The following is a 19,278-nucleotide window of genomic DNA, read 5'->3' as shown; positions in this document are numbered from 1 at the left end:
CTCTGTCTTGCATGAGCTCACACACACAAGCTGTCTGTGTTGCTGCTTTAGCAAAACCACGTTCATCGCGAACACTCAGATCTACCTCACTCATTCATGGTGTCTCTCACTGCCACAGCCTTTTTCTTCACTAACACAGTGTTCAACATTTTCACCGGGTTGCCAGGCAGTTGTAGCCTAGTGGATAAGGTACTGGACTAGTAACTAAAATGTTGCTGGTTCAAGCCCCACCACTGCCAGGTTGCCACTGTTGGGCCCTTGAGCAAGGCCCTTGACCCTCAATTGCTTAGACAGTATACTGTCACAGTACTGTAAGTCATTTTGGATAAAAGTGTCAGCTATATGCTGAAAATGTAATTGTTTCCCCGAAGAACCAATCGCATCGTTTAGAAATAATCTATTACTATCTACAGCTAACAAAGGTGTCACACTAGGTAGTGGTAGCTAGGTAACTCGGCTGTTAAGGTACTAAATTGGTAATCTCAAGGTTGCTGGTTAATGCCCCAACACCTTCAAGTTTTTGTTGTTGGGCCCATGAGCTGTGTTCTTAATCCTAAATTGCTTGAAAGGTATGCAATCATTGATAGTTGCTTGATAAAAGTGTCTGTTAGATGGTATAAATGTTAATATATTGCTGATATGTTGTTAATATAATTGCTAATTATATTGTTAATATGGCAGTGGAGTGTACTGGCTTCTTCCAAATTAGGAAAAGAGAAAAAAAAATACATGGAACAGTGGTCTTTTGCCCAAGTCTGAAAGAAATCTTCAGTTGTCACTTTATTCTGAGAGGAAAAATGTCAGCTGTCAGCGGTTCTTAAAGCAAAGTCTTACATTTACAGTGTTAGCGTTAAGCTGATGCTTTAATCCAAATCAACTGACAGGTGTGACCTAATAACATGCAAGCACTTGAACAGTGGCAGCCTGGCAGTACTGGGACTAGATCCAGCAATTCTGGAATTACTACTCAAGTACTTACTAACTAACCAACCGCTTGTATGACACTGCTCTATAATCATTAAATTAACACCGGATTCTTTCTTGTGCAGCCACCAGCAAGTTAAAAGGTCATTTGACAGTGCCTGTGTTCCAGCAGCTTCTAATTCATTACAGACCCCCAACCTTCTTTATTCTTGGTAGTGGTTCTTGCAGTACATTTTACCATGAGAGAAATTTCCTCTCAAAAATTTCCTCATTTGACTGTTAGCTCTCAACATTAGGTGATCGTTTTAATTAAATGGAATGCTTTAAAATACAATTCAAATTCAGACATTTAGGAGGACCCATTCCTTTCCCCAGTGCACAAATCATTGTGCGTATTGGTTTGCGACGTTTGGCAAAGAAGATTTGACTGGCCTGCACAGAACCCTGACCTCAATGCGAGCCATTCATCATAAGCGCCAACGGTGTTCTTGTGAGTTGAATTTCACAAGTTCACAAATCAGGTGAAAAGCCTTCTCAATTACACGCTCAAAGGCAGGACTGTGTCTTATGTTATGGATACAATGTTCGGGAAGTATTTGTTTAAACAGTGTTGGCTAAATAGTGTCAAGATAACTAAGAGTGTTTTTCGGAAGCTGTAACACGTAAATTTTAGCCATTATTGTCGAAAAGATCATTAATAATATGCACCAACGATCTTCTTAATCCGTAAGGTTTTTAGAGTGGCTTCCAACAGCTTATTAAATGATCCAAGTAGATCTGTAAGTCATTAATCTGTGTTTCTCCACAGGTGTTAAGTGTTTTTTCTTTCTAAAAGCACGGAATGTTCAGAAGTCAGCTAATCATAATTGCTTTGCTATCTAGCGGCAACTGATGTTTAACAATATTGTCATATTCTTGTCAGTCCTTGCAATGTATTGCTGGTTTCATGTGGTACGTTGTTCTGTTTTGCTTTTGGTTTAATCTTGTCTCTGCCTGTCAGTTCATCCGTGTTTTGTTACCCACTAATTAATGCATGTTTGTTGCTGTTGTGTGTTTTATCGTTCTTTGTGAAGTATTGTGCATATTGCTTTGTTTTCTCATGGTTATCTTTCCTATTTTCTGTTTCTACAACCCCAAATCAGATTGGGACAGGTTGGGACAGCATGGAAAATGCAAATAATAAAAAAAACATGTTTGCAGGACTGGCCTGCCTACAGTCCTGACCTGTTCCCAATAGAGAATGTGTGAAGAATTTTGAAACAAAAAATGCGACAACGACGACCCCGTACTGTTGCACATCTTAAGACGTGTTTGCAGGAAGAACGGGACAAAATAAAAGCTGAAACACTAAATCACTTGGTCTCCTCTGTGCCAAAACGTCTTATAAGTGTGGTGAAAAGGAATGGCAACATTACAAAGTGGTAAATTATTTACTGTCCCAACTATTTTTATAATGTGTTGCAGGTCTGAAATGCAGGAGTGGATGTTTATTAATAAATAAAATTAAGTTGACTAGACAAAACATGAAATATCTCAGGTGTCTGCAATCAAATAAAAGTCAAAGTAAATGTAAGAAACTCTACATTTTTATGTCCCAACTTTTTCTGATTTGGGTTTGTAGTTTCCATACTTTTAGTTATATTCATTTTTAAAAAACCTTGCTACTTGTCTGAATGTTTTATTAACCATACAGAGGATTTACAGAATTTTTTTGACTCCTTTCAATGGTACACTTTATTGTGTTGTGGATTTAAATTTGAATCGATGTGATTTTTATTTATCACATTGAAAAGTGAAAAACAAAAACTGAAATCTCTTCTTCATAAAGCTATTCAGGTACTTTGTTTAATGCTTTGAAGACAATTTTTTGGCAGTAATTACAGCTGCATGTCTTACTGGATTAATCTCTATAAGCTTTGCACACCTACATTTGGCAGTTTGTCTTATTATTCATCGCAGATCCTTTTAAGCACCATCAGATTGGACAGTCAGCAAACGCTTTCATATCCAGGTCTCCACAGAAGTTAAGTTGGGTTTAAGTCTGGGCTTGTGCTTTGCTACTCAAAGACATTCAGATATTTGCCATAAAGCGAGCCCAGTGTTTTCGCCCCATTCGTTCCAGATGAGGTTTTCTTCAACAGTGTTCTTGTATTTGTCTGCATTTATTTCAGTTTCCCAGTCCCTCAGGTTTAACATTGTGCCAAGCTTCTTTTATTTTAATATTATTAAGGTGACTGTTGTTCTGCGAACACTTTAAGCCTTAGATATATGCCTGGCCAAACCTTGTATGCAAATATCCACATACAGTTTCTTTGATTCCATGGTCCTGATTCCTTTTGTTCTGGTAATACAGTGCAAATTGTGAGCCCTTGTAAAACCAGATGTTTACTTTTTCAAACTGTCCAATCGATCATAGTGCAACAGATAGACTGTAAGTTCTAGATACACATAAAGAATGATTTACGCAAACAGGATGCAACTGCCTGCAATATGGAGTGCTGCAGTGAATGGTCTGAATATTTTAGCAAATAAGAAGTTCAGTTTTTAATTTTAAATAAATTTACCAAAAAATGTATACAATTTGTCACACTTAGTGATAAACACAATTCACAACACTAAAGTGTGCAAAAGGTCAAGGGATTTGAATACCTTCTAAATCCACTGTAGATTCCAGGGTGAAGCATTCAAAGTAGTTACCGGAGTTTGTACACCTGGTGTTGATTATTTGCCTACTTGTATTTGCTGTGGTTTTATTAAGAGAACCATGATACTTGGGATCTTTTACAATTCCACTAACTGTAAACTAATGTAATTTAGGTGTTAGGTAACACAGGCATGTTGACATGGCAAGTCATGTAAATCTGCACACGACATTTTATATAAAAATGACTGATGTGAGTGTAAGTGGAAAAAATATAGCTATTACAGATGTTTTCAGACATGTGTACTGCATAAATGGTAAAAGGAAAAGGTCAAAAAGAAACAATCTACATGTAAAAGCATAGATTCTGTTATACAAAAATGTGGGGGGAAAAAGGGACATGGTTATCTGAGTCACCCTTCACCATATTCTTGGTGTACATCATGAGAATACAGGCCTTCATTCATTATTAGTATAGTGAAGGGGAAAATTGATTGATTGAAAGTGTGATTGGGGCCCCTCAAAGGGAAATAAATGTAAAGTTATTTTGATTCATCGCCTAATAAGTATGATGAACAATTTCTGTAGTGATTGGAGACCCCAGTACATGTGTGAATGTGAATTATTAATTTTTTAATGCAATTTCTCCCGATTTTAGCGCGTCCAATTTTTACCCAATTGCGTTATGCTTCCTCTCCACTGGAGCTGACCCCCGCCCCGAATGAGGAGAGCGAGACTTTCACACGCCCCCACTGTGCAGTAGCCGACTGCCTCTTTTCACCTGCACGAGGCGAGTTCATATTCCGATCAGCTTCGTGTACGGAGAGCCACACCCTGATCAGCATTATTCCCCGACTCTGTGCAGACGCCATCAACCAGCCAGCAGAGGTCGTAATTCACTCAGTTATGAGGAGTCCCTATCTGTCTCATCCTACCCTATGAACAACAGCCAATCATTGTTCATGCAGCCGCCCAGCCCAGTCGGATGTTACGATACGATGTATTTGAAATCCCAGCTCTGGTGTGCTAGTGTGTTTTACCGCTGCGCCACCTGAGCGGTGAGTGTGACAATTTGGTAAATCATATGCTTTGGGTCTAGCATTCTCCAGATTTAGTGGGTGGATTGGAGGATGGACATTGAAACCATTGTTTTTCATTTTGTCTGTCCTGGTGATATACATTTATTTTTGCATGTACACTTGTAGAATCTGACAAACCTTCACCTCTCTGCTAGAAAGCTTAAATTGACTAATATGTTTAGACACACTGACAAGCAACACTGGATATCCTGGACTTGGCCCAGATTTTAAATCTATTAAACATCTGTGTCAATATGTTAAACGTTTTGTACACTACAGCTCCTTAAATAACCTGTCATAACTTAATGACTGGGCAAGATTGCCCGTTTAAATTTTTTTTTTAATTAAGGCTTAAAAAGAATATAATAGGGTAATAACTGCCAACTATTCCTCTAGTTAGTACTTAACAAGATCAATCAATATATTACATTTTTTTCAGTAGTAAAATACTGGCTGAATACTTTCATGGCCTTGCCAGTATAAGTGAATATTTCAGTATTTTAAGAGAAATTGGCATGTTTTAAATCTGTAAGATGTATGTAATGTTTGTTTTTTTTCTCTGCTTTTCCTCTACTTTATCTCCCTAGTTATTTCCAATTCCTGATTGTGTATCCACTTCCATTTGCACAGCCCTTTCCGCACTTTTTAAGCTCTATTTATTAAGAATTTAAAAAACAAATGTCATCACTTTTCTACAGTCACCTTCCGATGCGTTTTTCCCAGCGTCGTACCACCTTTTAATGCCATCAGCAAAACATGTTTTTGGTTGAGCACGTAGCCACTGATGCATCGCTGCTTTCACATCATCACCACATGAAAATCTTCTTCCACTTAAACCTTCTTTGAAAAAAGGTGGAAGTCAGATGGCGCTAAATCTGGACTATAAGCTCTCTATCAGTCTCTCAGACACGACCAATTACTACTCATCCCACCCTCACCGTTTCTAACCAAAATATAAAAGTGCGGAAACTTTTTGAAGATCCCTGATAATTAAGGAGATTCGAAACACCACTTCCCCCCTCCAACACGTGTCCAATCTGCATTTGTGCTTGGTCCCTCCCTACCCCCATTCCACTTGCATAGGTGCCCGGACCAGTCCCTGAGATTGAATATCAAAGCGGCAGCGGGAATAGACCCTGTACGACCTTCCCTCCCTTAAACATGGCTAGTTGTGTATGTGTAGATGCCTGGTCAGGTCAGTGGCTCTGCTTACATTTGAACTCTAGTCTTTGAGTTTGAAGACTCCACAGTGGTGTGTTAATGTGTTAGACCTCTGTGCCACCTGAGCTCCCATCCCTTTCTTTTCATGTGGAATCATAAGGCTTGACAATTTGGTATTCCAGTATCAATGCCTGTACTTAGTACCACCCTAAAGTGTCACTATTATAAGATAAAATGTCATTTTAAGGTAAATAATCATATAAAGTGTATTTCATGCGATGCTGATATCCAGATATTAAGAAAGATGAGCAGTGAATGGTTCTGATTGCATTTATGCACATGCTCAATTCAGATATGCAAAACGTAGGACTAAGTTATTTGAATGATCTTCAGTGAAACTAATGTCTAATGCTTTATTAATGCAAATGAATAATTAATGCTCAGAGATGTATTGCCTTTGACATTTTATTAACAGCTAACAGTTTTTCGTCTTCTCTCTCCAGTAGAGTAAGTACAGAGCCTCTGATTACATCACTAAACAGCTTTTTAATGATGTCTAGAGCTGCTATTGATGTTCTCACACCACCATGTGAAGGCACCATTGATATAAAAAGTACATACTGTTGTAACATTCAGAATGTGGATTGACATAGTCTTGTCGAAAAAAAAAACAGTGGCATCCCTAAACATTTTATAGATGGCAGGCTGTGTTGTTCCAAAATTTTTCCCTTAAGGATTATTATTGATTATAAGTGCAGTCAGGTTGATTTTGATTCCAGGCAGCAATATGGAGAATGTTTCTCCAGAACATTCTGTCTTCTGTTTGGGTCTTCAGGCTTCTCAGGGGCTTCCTTCATTGTTCCTCTAATTGTAGCCATTCATCTTGTTGCTGGTTTTCCTCCTTCTTCTTTACCATCAACTCTTCAAGACAAGCATAATTGTCTTAAACTGCCTTATGCTCCCGCTGACACGTGCACAGTCCCAAACCCCTTCTTATTTGCCCTCACCTTTGGTGAATTTGCATGCAGAGAGCCACTCCCTGATCTCCGGGTTTCTCCACTATCTGTACAGGTGCCTTGGGCTATTAACCAGGGTCCCTGCACAGTGTTGAAGACCCCACCCACTTTTCGGTCTGGTCTTTTTCCACCCGGCAGACTTAATGGCCAATTTTGTCTGCTGCAGGCATTGCCACTTATGCCTGCGAGGGGGCGCCTAGCCGACTGGTAGCAGTGCTTCCAGCACTGACTGGTGTGCTAGCGGATTATTTTGCTGCGCCACCAGGGCGCCAACACTGTTACCTTTAACGATCTTCACTACTTCATTTATTCTTGTTCTGCCAATTGCCAGTCTGTCATATTTCCTGACTGCAGAATCCTTTGCTTTTAACAATTGATCCAAAGTAGGCAAAAGCTGTCTACCACTTCAACATCTTTCCAATCAATAATAAAGTTAGTGCTTGTTTCTGTTGTTATAATTTGGGTCTTTGTCTTATTGAGCGAGAGTCCCATCTTTTCACTCTGTCCTTTAACCTTTCTTTATATGCACTTCGGGTGTACCAGATTTTCTGCTATGAGTGTTGTTTCATTCGCATATTGGTCATGTTGTCTATAAATATACCCATAACCGATATATTGTATTTATTTATAGCTATAATGATATCTTTATTTCTATATTTATATGTCTGTATATATTGTGTAAGAATATTTACACTATTGCTTCTGTTATTATTAATGTAGCAGATGCACAATTTGCACATACCTTTTTGCATACCATATATTGTATGTATGCACATTGTACATTCGCTACACCTTACTAACTTACTTTATTTGTATTAGATTCTCTTCTTCTGCTTGTTAAACTAATGGAGACCAATAATTTCCCTCGGGATAAATAAAGTATCTATCTATCGATCTATCGATCGATCGATCGATCGAAGGCTGTCTATGTTTTTTTCCAACAGTCTTGGATTCTAGATCATCTTCCTCCAGTTCTGCTGGTGGAATGGTGACAGAATGCAGCGTTGTCTAAGTCGTTGCCAATGTGAAACCAGTCTGTCTATTTTTGTCATGGCTGTGGTTTGTTGATCAGTTGAGAGGTTCCTCATTAGAGTGTTGAGATGCTCTGGTATTCTCAACCTCCTGAGCACATTTCTTAATCAAAAGCTTTGCTGTAATTAATAAAGCACTGTTGACTTCCTTCCTGAATTCCTTGGCTTTTCTCATAATATAGCGTACATCTGCAATAATATCTTTTGTTGCTTTGCTTTTCTAACACCTGGTTTCACATCTCGTAGTTCTCTTTCAATGTATGGCTTTAGTGTGTGTTATACTACTACTACTACTACTAATAATAATAATAATAACAATCATAAATTTTATTTGAAAAGCGCCTTTCATGAAACCCAAGGGCACTGTACTGTACAATAAAAATGAAGAAAAATCTGAGTAAACATTTAGAAACATTATTCAGGTGGCATAATTCTGGGTCACCCAAAAGCCAGATGGAAAAGATGGGTTTTGAGACGGGTTTGGAAAAAGGCTGCAGATGAACAAGCATGTAACTCAAGAGGGAGACTATTCCATAGCTTGGAGCAAGTGACACTGAATGCCCTGTTACCAAGTGTACACAGTTTAGAGGGAGGAACTTTGAGCAGATGCAAGTTGGAGGAGCGAAGAGACCGAGCTGGATAATATGACGTAGGCAGACTACCAAGATAAGAGGGTGCAAGGCCATGTAGAGATCTAAAAACTAGCACAGGCAATTTATACTGTATTCGATACTGTACTGGAAGTGAAGTAAAGATGTTTTTGGAGTTGGGCTGTTGTGCTCTCAGGATCTAATGTGGGTTAAAATCCTTGCAGCTCATTTTTGCACATAATGTTTAAAGCCTGAGCAGGGAGTCCTGTTGAGTTCTTTGTGGCTTTAAATCCTCTTTACTCGCTGGTCAACCTCACCAACTGGGTGTCCAGAAAGCTTTGAGCAGAGAGTCCTGTTAAGTTCTTTATGGCTTTAAATCCTCTTTACTCGCTGGTCAACCTCACCAACTAAGCGTCCAGAAAGCTTTGACCCAGCTGCGTCATACACACAAGCTATACTCAGAGGGATTCTCAGCTCCTCCTGAATAACAAGTAGAGTGTCTTCTGACATTTTGGTCCCATCCTCATGCACTATAATGACTAGGGATGTCCCGATCCGATCTCAAAGATCGGGATGGGGGGCCGATCAAGGCATTTTTTAACTGATCGGAATCGGCTTTACTAAACCCGATCTTAATCCCGATGAGCTCCCTTGAGATCATTGACAAGCTCCTCCCGTGTAATTCTGAGCTGACCTCACCTTTCTCAGAATCATTCTTACCCCACCAGGTGAGATCTTGCATGGAGCTCCAGAGCGAGGGCGATTGACTGTGATCTTGTATTTCTTCCATTTTCGAATTATCGTGCCAACAGTGGTCTCTTTCTCACCAAGCTTCTTGCTGATGGTCTTGTAGCCCATTCCAGCCTTGTGCAGGTCTACAATCTTGTCCCTGACGTCCTTTGATAGCTCTTTGGTCTTGCCCATGGTGGTCGAGAGATTTGAACGGAAGAAACTGATTCTGTTACAGGAGTCTTTTATACAAGGACAGGACTAATTTGTGTGCCTTTTGTGCACATAACCGGTCTGTGGGGGTCCGAATTCTTGCTGGTTGGTAGGGGATCAAATACTTATTTCCCTTAATTAAATACAATTTTTTTCTGGATTTTTTGTTGATATTCTGCATGGCACTGGGGAGCTGCAGTTCATTGAGGGAAACCCAGGAGGGTTAAGGCAGTGCTGGATAATAATGGTGGTCATGTGACATTGCCACATAAAAAGTGTTGTTTTAAAAAAAAAAAAAAAAATAAATAAATTTGGGTTATTCTGGGGATAAAGGCCCAAAAGCCTCCAACTGTTATTTTGGGACCCCACCATGGCACAAGGAACAAGCAGAGTGGAGAGGATTTAAAGCCTGGAGCTTGGAGCACTTTGTGGAATACGCCGGTGAGATCCAACTGGTTTTTTTTGTGTATTTTTTGTATTTTTGGCAATGCATTGTTAAGGACTGTTTTTCCAGAATTTTTTACTTGTGGGACAAGATATTTTTTTTTTTTGGACAATTGTTGTATTGGTGAACACTTTGGCTTGTTGGGATTTTGGAGGAGCTGGGGAGGGGGAAATACATGTGTTGTTTAAAGAAGAAAATAAAATAATTATATTGTAAGAATGAGGTAATTTTTGTCAAACTGCAGTGTATATTTCGAACAAATAAATGTAACACCTAGAATTGAAAAAATATCAAGTTAATTGTTAGTCACACAAAATATTGACACTTTGGGCACAATTTGGACATGTTCACTGTGGGGTGTACTCACTTATGTTGCCAGCCATTTAGACATGAATGGCTGTGTGTTGAGTTATTTTCAGAAGACAGTAAATCTACACTGCTATACAAGCTGTACACTGACTACTCTAAGTTATATCCAAGTTTCATGTCTATAGTGTTGTCCCATGAAAAGATATAATGAAATATTTGCAGAAATGTGAGGGGTGTACTCACTTTTGTGATACACTGTATATATATATATATATATATATATATATATATATATATATATATATATATATATATATATATATATATATATATATACAGTATATTATATATATATATATATATATATATATATATATACACATACATACATCCCTCCCTGCAGGCACTGCCAATTATGCCTGCTAGATGGCGCCCAGCCAATCGGTGGCAACACCAAGTTTTGAACCGAGTACTTCAGAATCTCGGCGCTGGTGCGCTAGCGGAATATCCCGCTGCACCACCTGGGCGCACTACTGAAGTATTTCTGATCTGACAGAATAGCACAGCAGTTCAGAGTTGTTTTTGGCATTGCCTTTTGTTACTATATGTTGTTACCGTTTAATGGATTATGATAGGTAAATCCCTTGATTTCTTGCAATAATTGCATTGAGAAATGTTGTTGGTAAACTGAGTTGATAAGATAAACCATTAAATATTTCATATTTGTACTGTTATTAAATAGTTTCCTGTAAAATACTCTTCACAAATCACTGCTTTGTCTTTTTATTGGAATTTTACTTACTAGTTTTACATTTTCTTGGCTTGGTATTGTAAAATATTGGTGATTTGGTATCATCTATTTATACAGTTGTGAAAATCAGTAAACCCAATGGAATTAATCATAAATGTGTTTAGAATAAACAAACATTCTATGTAAGCTGGTAACACACTGTACTTTTCTTGCCTGTTTTTTTTCCCTCAATTTTGACATTTCAGTTTTCCACCCTCTGACTTCTTGAAAGCATGACAGCCACTTATTTTAGACTCCTGGATTGGTGGCTGTCATGCTTCCTGTGAGAAGGTAAGCCAGGCCGCTACGTTATTAGCGTGCTGCAGCTCATGTGGTGTCACTGAGCAGATTAGCAGGCTTGAAGGAGGGTGCTAATTGCACTTGTCCATACAGATGAGCTGACAGATGCTCAAAATTCACTGGTTTTGCATGATTAATATGGCAGACAGTAATGACACCCAAAGCACCCAGCTGGTATGTGGATGTTTTTTTTTTGGCATTATAGGGTGAAAACTGTACTTACTAAGCACGCTGATAACATTCATAGTCCAGGCTGGAAAGAATGTGGTTCTGTTCGAAAACCTAGTGAACTCTTTACATATACTGTACTATACCAGCCTTACGATGTAAACCGAAATAACACCTCCATATGTACCCTCAGGTCTTGTTGTTGTAGTGTGATGATTTTACAGATACTTGTTTGTATAATGTGAATCTCTGTAGTGTGTACTATTACTTTTGACTTTTGATTTATGTAACTTGCTACTGAGGCCTTTATTTCCTTCAGGATTAATAAAGTATCTATCTACCTGAGGCTAACTGTGTTAGCGTAGTAAGTGAAAACTGTGGTGACGTAATCGCGATAATTGCTGTATAAGTAGTGTGTTTGAATAACCTGCCTTATAAGTCAATGTCTTAATAGAATCCTCTCTATTTAGGCAGCTACATGGGTAGGCAGTAGACAGCAATTATTTATTTACCTTATTTAAACACTGTTTTTGTTTCCTTTTGGCTGCTCCCATATTTGGGGGTTGGAGCAAAGAATCCTGGTCCAGCTACTCAGGTGGCGCAGCGGTAAAAACACACGCTGGAACACCAGAGCTGGGATCTCGAATCCATTGTATCGAGTCTCTGCTCTGCCTGCCGGCTGGGCTGAGCAACCACATGAACAACGATTGGCCTGTTGTTCAGCTAAGGGTGGGATATTAAAGCCGGATAGGGACTCTCTCATAACTAATGCAATTACGACCTCTGCTGGCTGATTGATGGCACCTGCACAGGGACGGAAAAAGAGTGCCGTCAGAGTGTGTCTCTCCGTACACAGTGCTGATCCGCATTGCACTCGTCAAAGCGTATATTCATATATACATATATATTTAAGAATTCTGGTCCACATATTTGATTTGGCACTTATTTGGTTTACACTTGATGCCATTTCTGATGCAACCCTCCTCATTTTTTACTGCAGGTTTGGAAAGGGTGCTGACAGCAAACTGACAAGTGCACCTTACGGTGGCAAGACTATTCAGCCACCCCCTTGGGCAATTTATCTCTGTGTAAACACCTGACTGATGGATAACACAGCTTAGATTAAAACTCAGGATCTTTGCGGTAGTGGCTAGCGTATTTTATCACTGCGCCCCCGAGCACCCACTTCACTTTAATAAGTGATGCCAAACATCTTGTCCCAGGTTAATACTTGTTTACTTAACATTTCACCCAATTTTCTTAGCTTACCCACAAATACTTTCACTGAGAGCATTATTCAACTTCACTTTCCAATGCACTACTCCATCAACGTCACGTTCCTTCCCTTACACAAATACATTTTTCACTCTGCAGTAGGTTTGTCCTCATGCAAAGCTACCTTTTATTGCTCCTTAATTGCCTGCATTGATGGATCCAAGCAGTCTGGCTGTGATTCAGACATCGTAAATGCCACTGCCAGATTACTTCTCATGCCTTTACACTCCATCACTGCTGTTTGCTTTTTGCACGTTTTCTTCACTGCAGCATCCTTGTTAAGTCATAAAATTACAGCTAATTAACTTTGATGTTACGTTTTATGATTATTGGCCCAGGTGATATTTTACACTACATTTAAGAAGTGGAAAAGTGGCTCGCCTTTGGGACTGGGCATTTTATTTGTGGTGCTTTTGATGTGCAGTAGCAATTGAATTCAGTCATATAAATATAAATTGTCTTTTTCACTTCAGAGTTTAAAATCGGCCAGGGTTCTATGATGGATGATGTAACGATGTGGAATCGGTACTCATCATGATCCTTGAGCTTAACCTCTTAATACACCTGCGGATTCTGATTCACTAACTGAAGCTTTCATTGCATGGTCTAGTATTGATTTTTTAGTTGTCTGGGCTCTGTCAAGTGAGCATTCAACACTTCGCAAAAGGAATTAAGGAATATTATTAAGAAATACACAGCTCTTTTTAAGTAGATAAAAATAAGTGTAAAAATGTACTGTGTATGCACATACTGTAAGGCAGTGCTGCATTCTCGGTGATGTGATGACTGTGCTTGGCTGTCTCACAGAGCCTGTTGCTGTTTCTGCTGCACATCAGAGTAAACAAACAGTTGGTGGCTTATTTGCTGATCTTTTGCCAATGCCTGCTGTTACAATTGTTAAATCAAATCGCATTTGTCACACAACAATAATACGAAGGTAAAACAATGTAAAAAACGTACAAACAATATACAGTGGAACCTCAATTTAACAGACTAAAAGGGTGGAGCACTGTTCTGTAAAATGCGATTGTCCAAGGTTTTTCTTTTTTCCCAGGGGGTGCAAAAATATAATCAAACACAGCACTAAGGTCCACAAAAGTGCTAAACATGCACATATGATAAACAGTAAAATAAACAACGTAAATAGATACATAAATATGTAATGTAAGACCTGTAAATAAATATTAAAACTGGTGTAGTGTACTACTGGGAATACATTTTATTTACCTTGTGTGGTGGAGGAGATGTGTTTTGTTGTTGTTGCTGTGATCGTATAGTGGGGACTTTTATTCTAAGTCTGAAGCACTGCTAGTGGCTACAGGAGCAGTGCTGGTGCATAACTAAGCACTAGAACTTACAGATCTGTAGCATAATACACAGAGAAAAAGTTGAGAACAAAGCGAGCCTCCCGACAAAATAAAGCCTAACATTCATGTAAACAGAGAGACGTGTGCCGGCTAGCGGACGATTACAGAACTACTGGTCTTGGTTCGCTTCTCATGGGAATTTTAAACAATTGGACCAGATGTTCAGTTTTCCAGATTCTGTCCATTAAATCCGAAATCTGTTACATGGAGGTCCGTAAAATCGAGGTTCCACTGTATTTGCATATTGCATCCTGGAACACTTATACAACAGCTAAAACATTAGTACCACCCCCTAAAATGTGCACGACAATGCCTATTTCATAACAACTCATTTCATGTCATGGTCAGAATTCTATTAAATGATTGGCCGGTGGTAGTTCTTTATAGGTCATGTGTTGAACACAGCAGACACATATAATGACCTGAGTGACTTTGATAAGGGCTAAGTCGTTATGGACAGGCATATCTCCAAAATTCATGCTCACAGGCAGCCACACTGAGCACCCAACGATAGAGGCCTGGGTAAAGATAAGCCACAAACTGCCCACAGGTTTTTGGGCCATCACTACCAATTAATGCCAGAAGACATTATGGCAATGGCAGAAAGTATGGACCAACTGAAGAGCTACTGTGACCCAAAGCAAATAATTTTAAATAATTTTTGTATATGTGGCTACAGGCGAGTCACAGAGCCCATTTCCACTGTAGTGAACTGGACACTGGAGCGGTACTAGAAGGTCAAATGGTCAGGCGAATCCTGTTTTCTCCCAGGTCAGATGGGCAGCTAGGCACATATGCCTAAGAGAAGGCACTAAGGACAATCCACCTTGCAGCATACCGAAGTTAAAGGTCCTATTACCAGATACCACAGGACTCCTTCAGATGTCTTGTGGAGTCCACAGGTCAGCTGTTTTGACAGCAAATAATGCATGTGCCTCATCAGTCTATACACTTGGACCAACTGTGCATAGTCTACATGTTACATTGATTCTACTTTGTTTCTTATAGAAGTAATGATAATAAAATAGGAACTATAGAATACCGTAGTGTAATACTAATATTAATACGATCCAACTTTTAAGGTTACTAACCTATATTTACTGTACTGGTAATGTGAAGTCCTGTGTATGCCTTCATAAAGGACCATATAAACATGCACTTATTTTGACTAAAAGCCCTGATAGGCTGAAATTATACCAGTTTTAAAGTATCGATAAGGGGGTGGTCTTTCGTGTATGTCAGAATATGTCTATTGCGAGCCAGACCTCAACCCAAACAGTCCTGACCTTACAATGGTTCTTTTGACTGAGTGAACACAAGTTTTACAGACACACTTCCAAATGCCTTGGAAAGCCGCCCCATAACATTAAAGACTGTTATAACTTTGTGGGGGTTGGAAGGGCAACTCCATGTTAATGTCCATGTTTTTTCCCAATTTTGCATACCCAAGTAGTCTTTTGTTGCTGGGTACCCCGATCAAGTCTGAGGAGGGTATACCCGCTCCATCCGATGCATGCCCAGTCCCCTGACCCCTTCTTATTGGCCCACACTTGGGTGGATTTGTGTGTGAGGCCAGTCTCGTGCATGGAGAGTCATGCACTGATTTACGCCTACCTCCACTTCTGTACACAGCATCAAACACCCCACCCCCTTTTTGGTCCAGTCTTTTTCCACCCAGCAGACTAGTGGCCAGTATTGTCTGCTCCAGGCACTGCCAATCTTGCCTGCTAGGGGCGCTCAGCCGACCGGTAGCAGTGCTGAGATTTGAACTCCAGCAGTGGATTCTCACAGAGATTCTACAGAGAGTCACACTTTTATATAGCTGTTTTTATAGTGCAGTGGGCAGAATGCAGTGCGCATAATCTTCCGCCCTAGGTTCGAATCTGGCTTAGGGCGAAACTACAGTAACACAGGCACTACTAAACTTACTCACAGCTTTAGGGACAGTGGTAGCCTAGTGGGTAGAGCTTTGGGCTATCAACCGGAAGATTGGCGGTTCAAATCCAAGCTCTGCTATGCAGCCACTTTTGGGTCCTTGAGCAAGGCCCTTAAACCCTCTTCTCCAGGGGCACCGCACCGTACGATGGCTGACCCTGCGCTCAGACCCCAGCATCCAAAACAAGCTGGGATATGCGAAGAAAGAATTTAATTGTACTGTACACCTGTATATGTATATATGACAAATACAGTATATCTATATCTTTGTTTATAATTGTTTTATATTTCATGATTTCTTTTATTTTTATATTACTCTTTTTCTGTAGCACTTTGAGATTTGTTTTCAAATAAAATGTATTATTATTATTATTATTATTATTATTATTATTATTATTATTATTATATCTACTTTGCCCTTTTTTACTTCTGCTGGCACCTGGACTAAACAGCAGGTGTCTCTGTTGCAGCTGAAAGGTGGAAAACCCCTATCCGACCTTCCCAGTCTCAGAATAACTAACTGTGTCTTTTGAGAGCCCGGCTATTGTAGCACTACTGGGAACTTGGAAGCTCAACCTCTGTGCAAGGGTGTGCTAGTGTTTTAAATATCGTTTTTTATTCTTTTAGACACACTAATGATTACATGCACTTGACTATACCTGATGTGCTGTTCAAAACACATGGTGTGATTGAGAAAATTGTTAGGATTAATTGATTCTCCCCTGTGCTATCAGCCTGTTTGGTCGGGCGTCTAACAGGCTGTGTCTGAGGGATGTTGATTGGGTTCCTCATTGCTCATCTAGACCTGTGTTTTCCAATCAGATTTCTAAGTGTCTGGTTATTGTTTTGATTAATGATTTAGTTTCAAGCTGTTATCAGGTGAGTCCACCTGATCAAAGAATCAGTGTTTTGTTTTTGCCTCATATATTTTGTCATATTTTGGCCTCAATGTGGCTTGCTGCAAAATAGGAACCGACCAGGCCTTTGCGCTTCAGGATATTTGATGCAGCAGGTTTTCCTGCACAGTGCAGTTGTAGTAGCGGGAGGAATGAGTGTTCTATTAGACAACTTTAATCCAAGTAATCTGGTCCAAAAAACAGTCTAAGTCGATAAAATCCTTCTCAAGATAAACGCTGCTGAAAATAGATGACTGGGCTACATTTTCCAAAAGCCTGATAGTGAAGCCAGTCGTTATGTTTTTGGAAAGCGAGCGCTCCGTGTAATACGAGCTAATTAAAAAAGAGCTTAGCATGATTTATTTAGTCCCTTCAGCAAGTGTCTGGAGTTTCCAGTGTATATTTATACCAGTCTATTTGTTAGGTTTGGGAAACCTAGTCAAACATTCATCATTTCTTTCCATACAACGGATTACCACAGGGAACAGAGAGAGAGAGAGAGTGCTCCTGTCGTCATGTTACAGGAATCCAGCTGCCTCTGGCCGAGCCAATACCCATCTGTAGCCAGCCAGAATCATTAGAAATGTATGTTATGGCCTCCAGATTCCAGATCATTGGCCTGTTCACATCAGGGGTTCTGTATTGGGGCAGCTTGTTCTCCTACTGCCGCCAGACAGGGGATCACTTTCAAGTGCTCTTAAATTGCTGACTGGCATTCTCTCTCTCTTTAACCTCTCTCTCTCTTTAACCTCTCTCTCTCTCTCACTTGTCCTTCTCTAACCCTGAAGGAATATGAAGGCAGCCTGGGGCATCAGTCAAACCCAGTAATCCTCTCTCTCTGCACTCACTTCAGCCGCATTCAACAGTGCAGCTCTTTCCAATATCTAGGCAATAACGTTAAAGGATCACAGCTCCCAACTTTTCTTCTGTTGGTGTGTGTTTTGTTTTATACTTGCATCAGAACAAAGTCATCCGTCTTGCTATGCCGTTAGTTTTTTGTAGCGTGTCTTGAGAAAGAAGTGATCCAAGGGTGGAAAACAATGAAGGAAAACACAGTTGCTGGCAGTTTACAGTGGATTCAGAAAACATTCAGACTTCTTAAACTTTTGCTTACTTTATTGTATTGGGAATTTGATTTTAAATAAATCAAACCTCTTTGGCAGTGATTACAGCTTCAAGTCTTCTTGGATATTTCTCTCCAAGCTTTCTGCACTAAGATTTGGGCAGTTTATCCCATTCTTCATTGCAGATTCTCTTAAGCTTTATCAGATTGGATGATCAGCATGATTCAGTCTCTTCACAGATTCTATATCTGGCTGCATTCATCCATTCCTCAGATTTTATCTACTTGTCCTTGTCAGCAGTGAGAAACACTCACAGCATGATCATCATAGCATGATGCTCATACCACTGTGTTTGACTGTAGGGTTGGTATTGGCCAGATGATGTGCAGGGCCTGTTTTTGCATAAAGTGCTTAATGTTCTGACAGAACAGTGTAATTGTTAAAATTGTAATACAAGCCGCTCAGGTGGCACAGCGGTAAAACACGCTAGCACACCAGAGCTGGAATTTCGAATACATCGTATCGAATCTCAGCTCTGCCATCCGGCTGGGCTGGGAGGCCACATGAACAATGATTGGCTGTTGTTCACAGGGTTGGTAAGCCGGACCAGGGTTCCTCATAACTGGTGCAATTACGACCTCTGCTGGCTGATTGATGGCGCCTGCACGGGGTTGGGGAATAATGCTGATTAGGGTGTGGCTCTCAGTGCACAAGGCTGGTCAGCATATGAACTCGCCTCATGCAGGTGAAAAAAGGCTGTCGGTACTGATCACGTGTAGGAGGGGGCATGTGTCAGTTGTGAAGCTCCTCAGTCAGTAGTGGAGCGTGAAGTGTAACACAACCAGGGTAATTGAAAACGACTAGATTTGGGGAGAAAATTGGGGGGGAAATTTGGGGGAAAAGAGAAATTTTTTTTTAAATAAAGTTGTAACTTGTAAATCGATGTCCGCTAAACTCAAAATCTTTGAAACTCGACAATCTTTGTCAAGAAATTTGTACCCTTAAACTCGACGTGTGTGTAACTGTCATTTTGTTTAGCGCTCAGCTTGAGCGGCGAGGTAAAACGTCATCAAATTGCGAATATAAGACAAATCTGCATTTGTGTGGAATAACTGTTAAAATCACTTGTGTTGTAGCTCGGGGTGCTGAGAAATTGTGAGAATCAGCTTTTATGAAAAAAATCTAAAACGCTTATTAGAAAAAAAAAAAAGCTCAATGTGACTTAATGTCATGTATTAAAAGATTGATATAGGAACGCTAAACTTCTCTTAATTATTACTGTTCATGAGTGCTCTCCACTAATGAAATTAACTTTACTGAACGGAATGCGGTTATCCAAGATCAA

At 39.8% G+C, this 19,278-nt stretch overlaps 1 protein-coding gene and 1 long non-coding RNA gene across 2 annotated transcripts in view; one reads left to right on the top strand and one right to left on the bottom strand.

Annotated features, from left to right (window-relative positions):
- Positions 1-19,278, top strand: part of shq1 (SHQ1, H/ACA ribonucleoprotein assembly factor) — a 108,832-nt gene that overhangs the window by 19,710 nt on the left and 69,844 nt on the right. The window lies entirely within an intron of this gene.
- Positions 1-19,278, bottom strand: part of LOC134316361 (uncharacterized) — a 33,006-nt gene that overhangs the window by 4,340 nt on the left and 9,388 nt on the right. The window contains exon 2 of the long non-coding RNA XR_010013082.1: positions 13,423-13,496. This is a non-coding gene — a long non-coding RNA (uncharacterized LOC134316361). The remainder of the gene's footprint in view (positions 1-13,422; positions 13,497-19,278) is intronic.

The sequence above is a fragment of the Trichomycterus rosablanca genome, chromosome 6 (genome assembly GCF_030014385.1).
Source record: "Trichomycterus rosablanca isolate fTriRos1 chromosome 6, fTriRos1.hap1, whole genome shotgun sequence".
NCBI classification, from domain to species: Eukaryota; Metazoa; Chordata; class Actinopteri; order Siluriformes; family Trichomycteridae; genus Trichomycterus; species Trichomycterus rosablanca.
The sequence above is the reverse complement of the archived record's forward strand: the minus strand, read 5'-3'. Positions and strand labels throughout refer to the sequence as shown.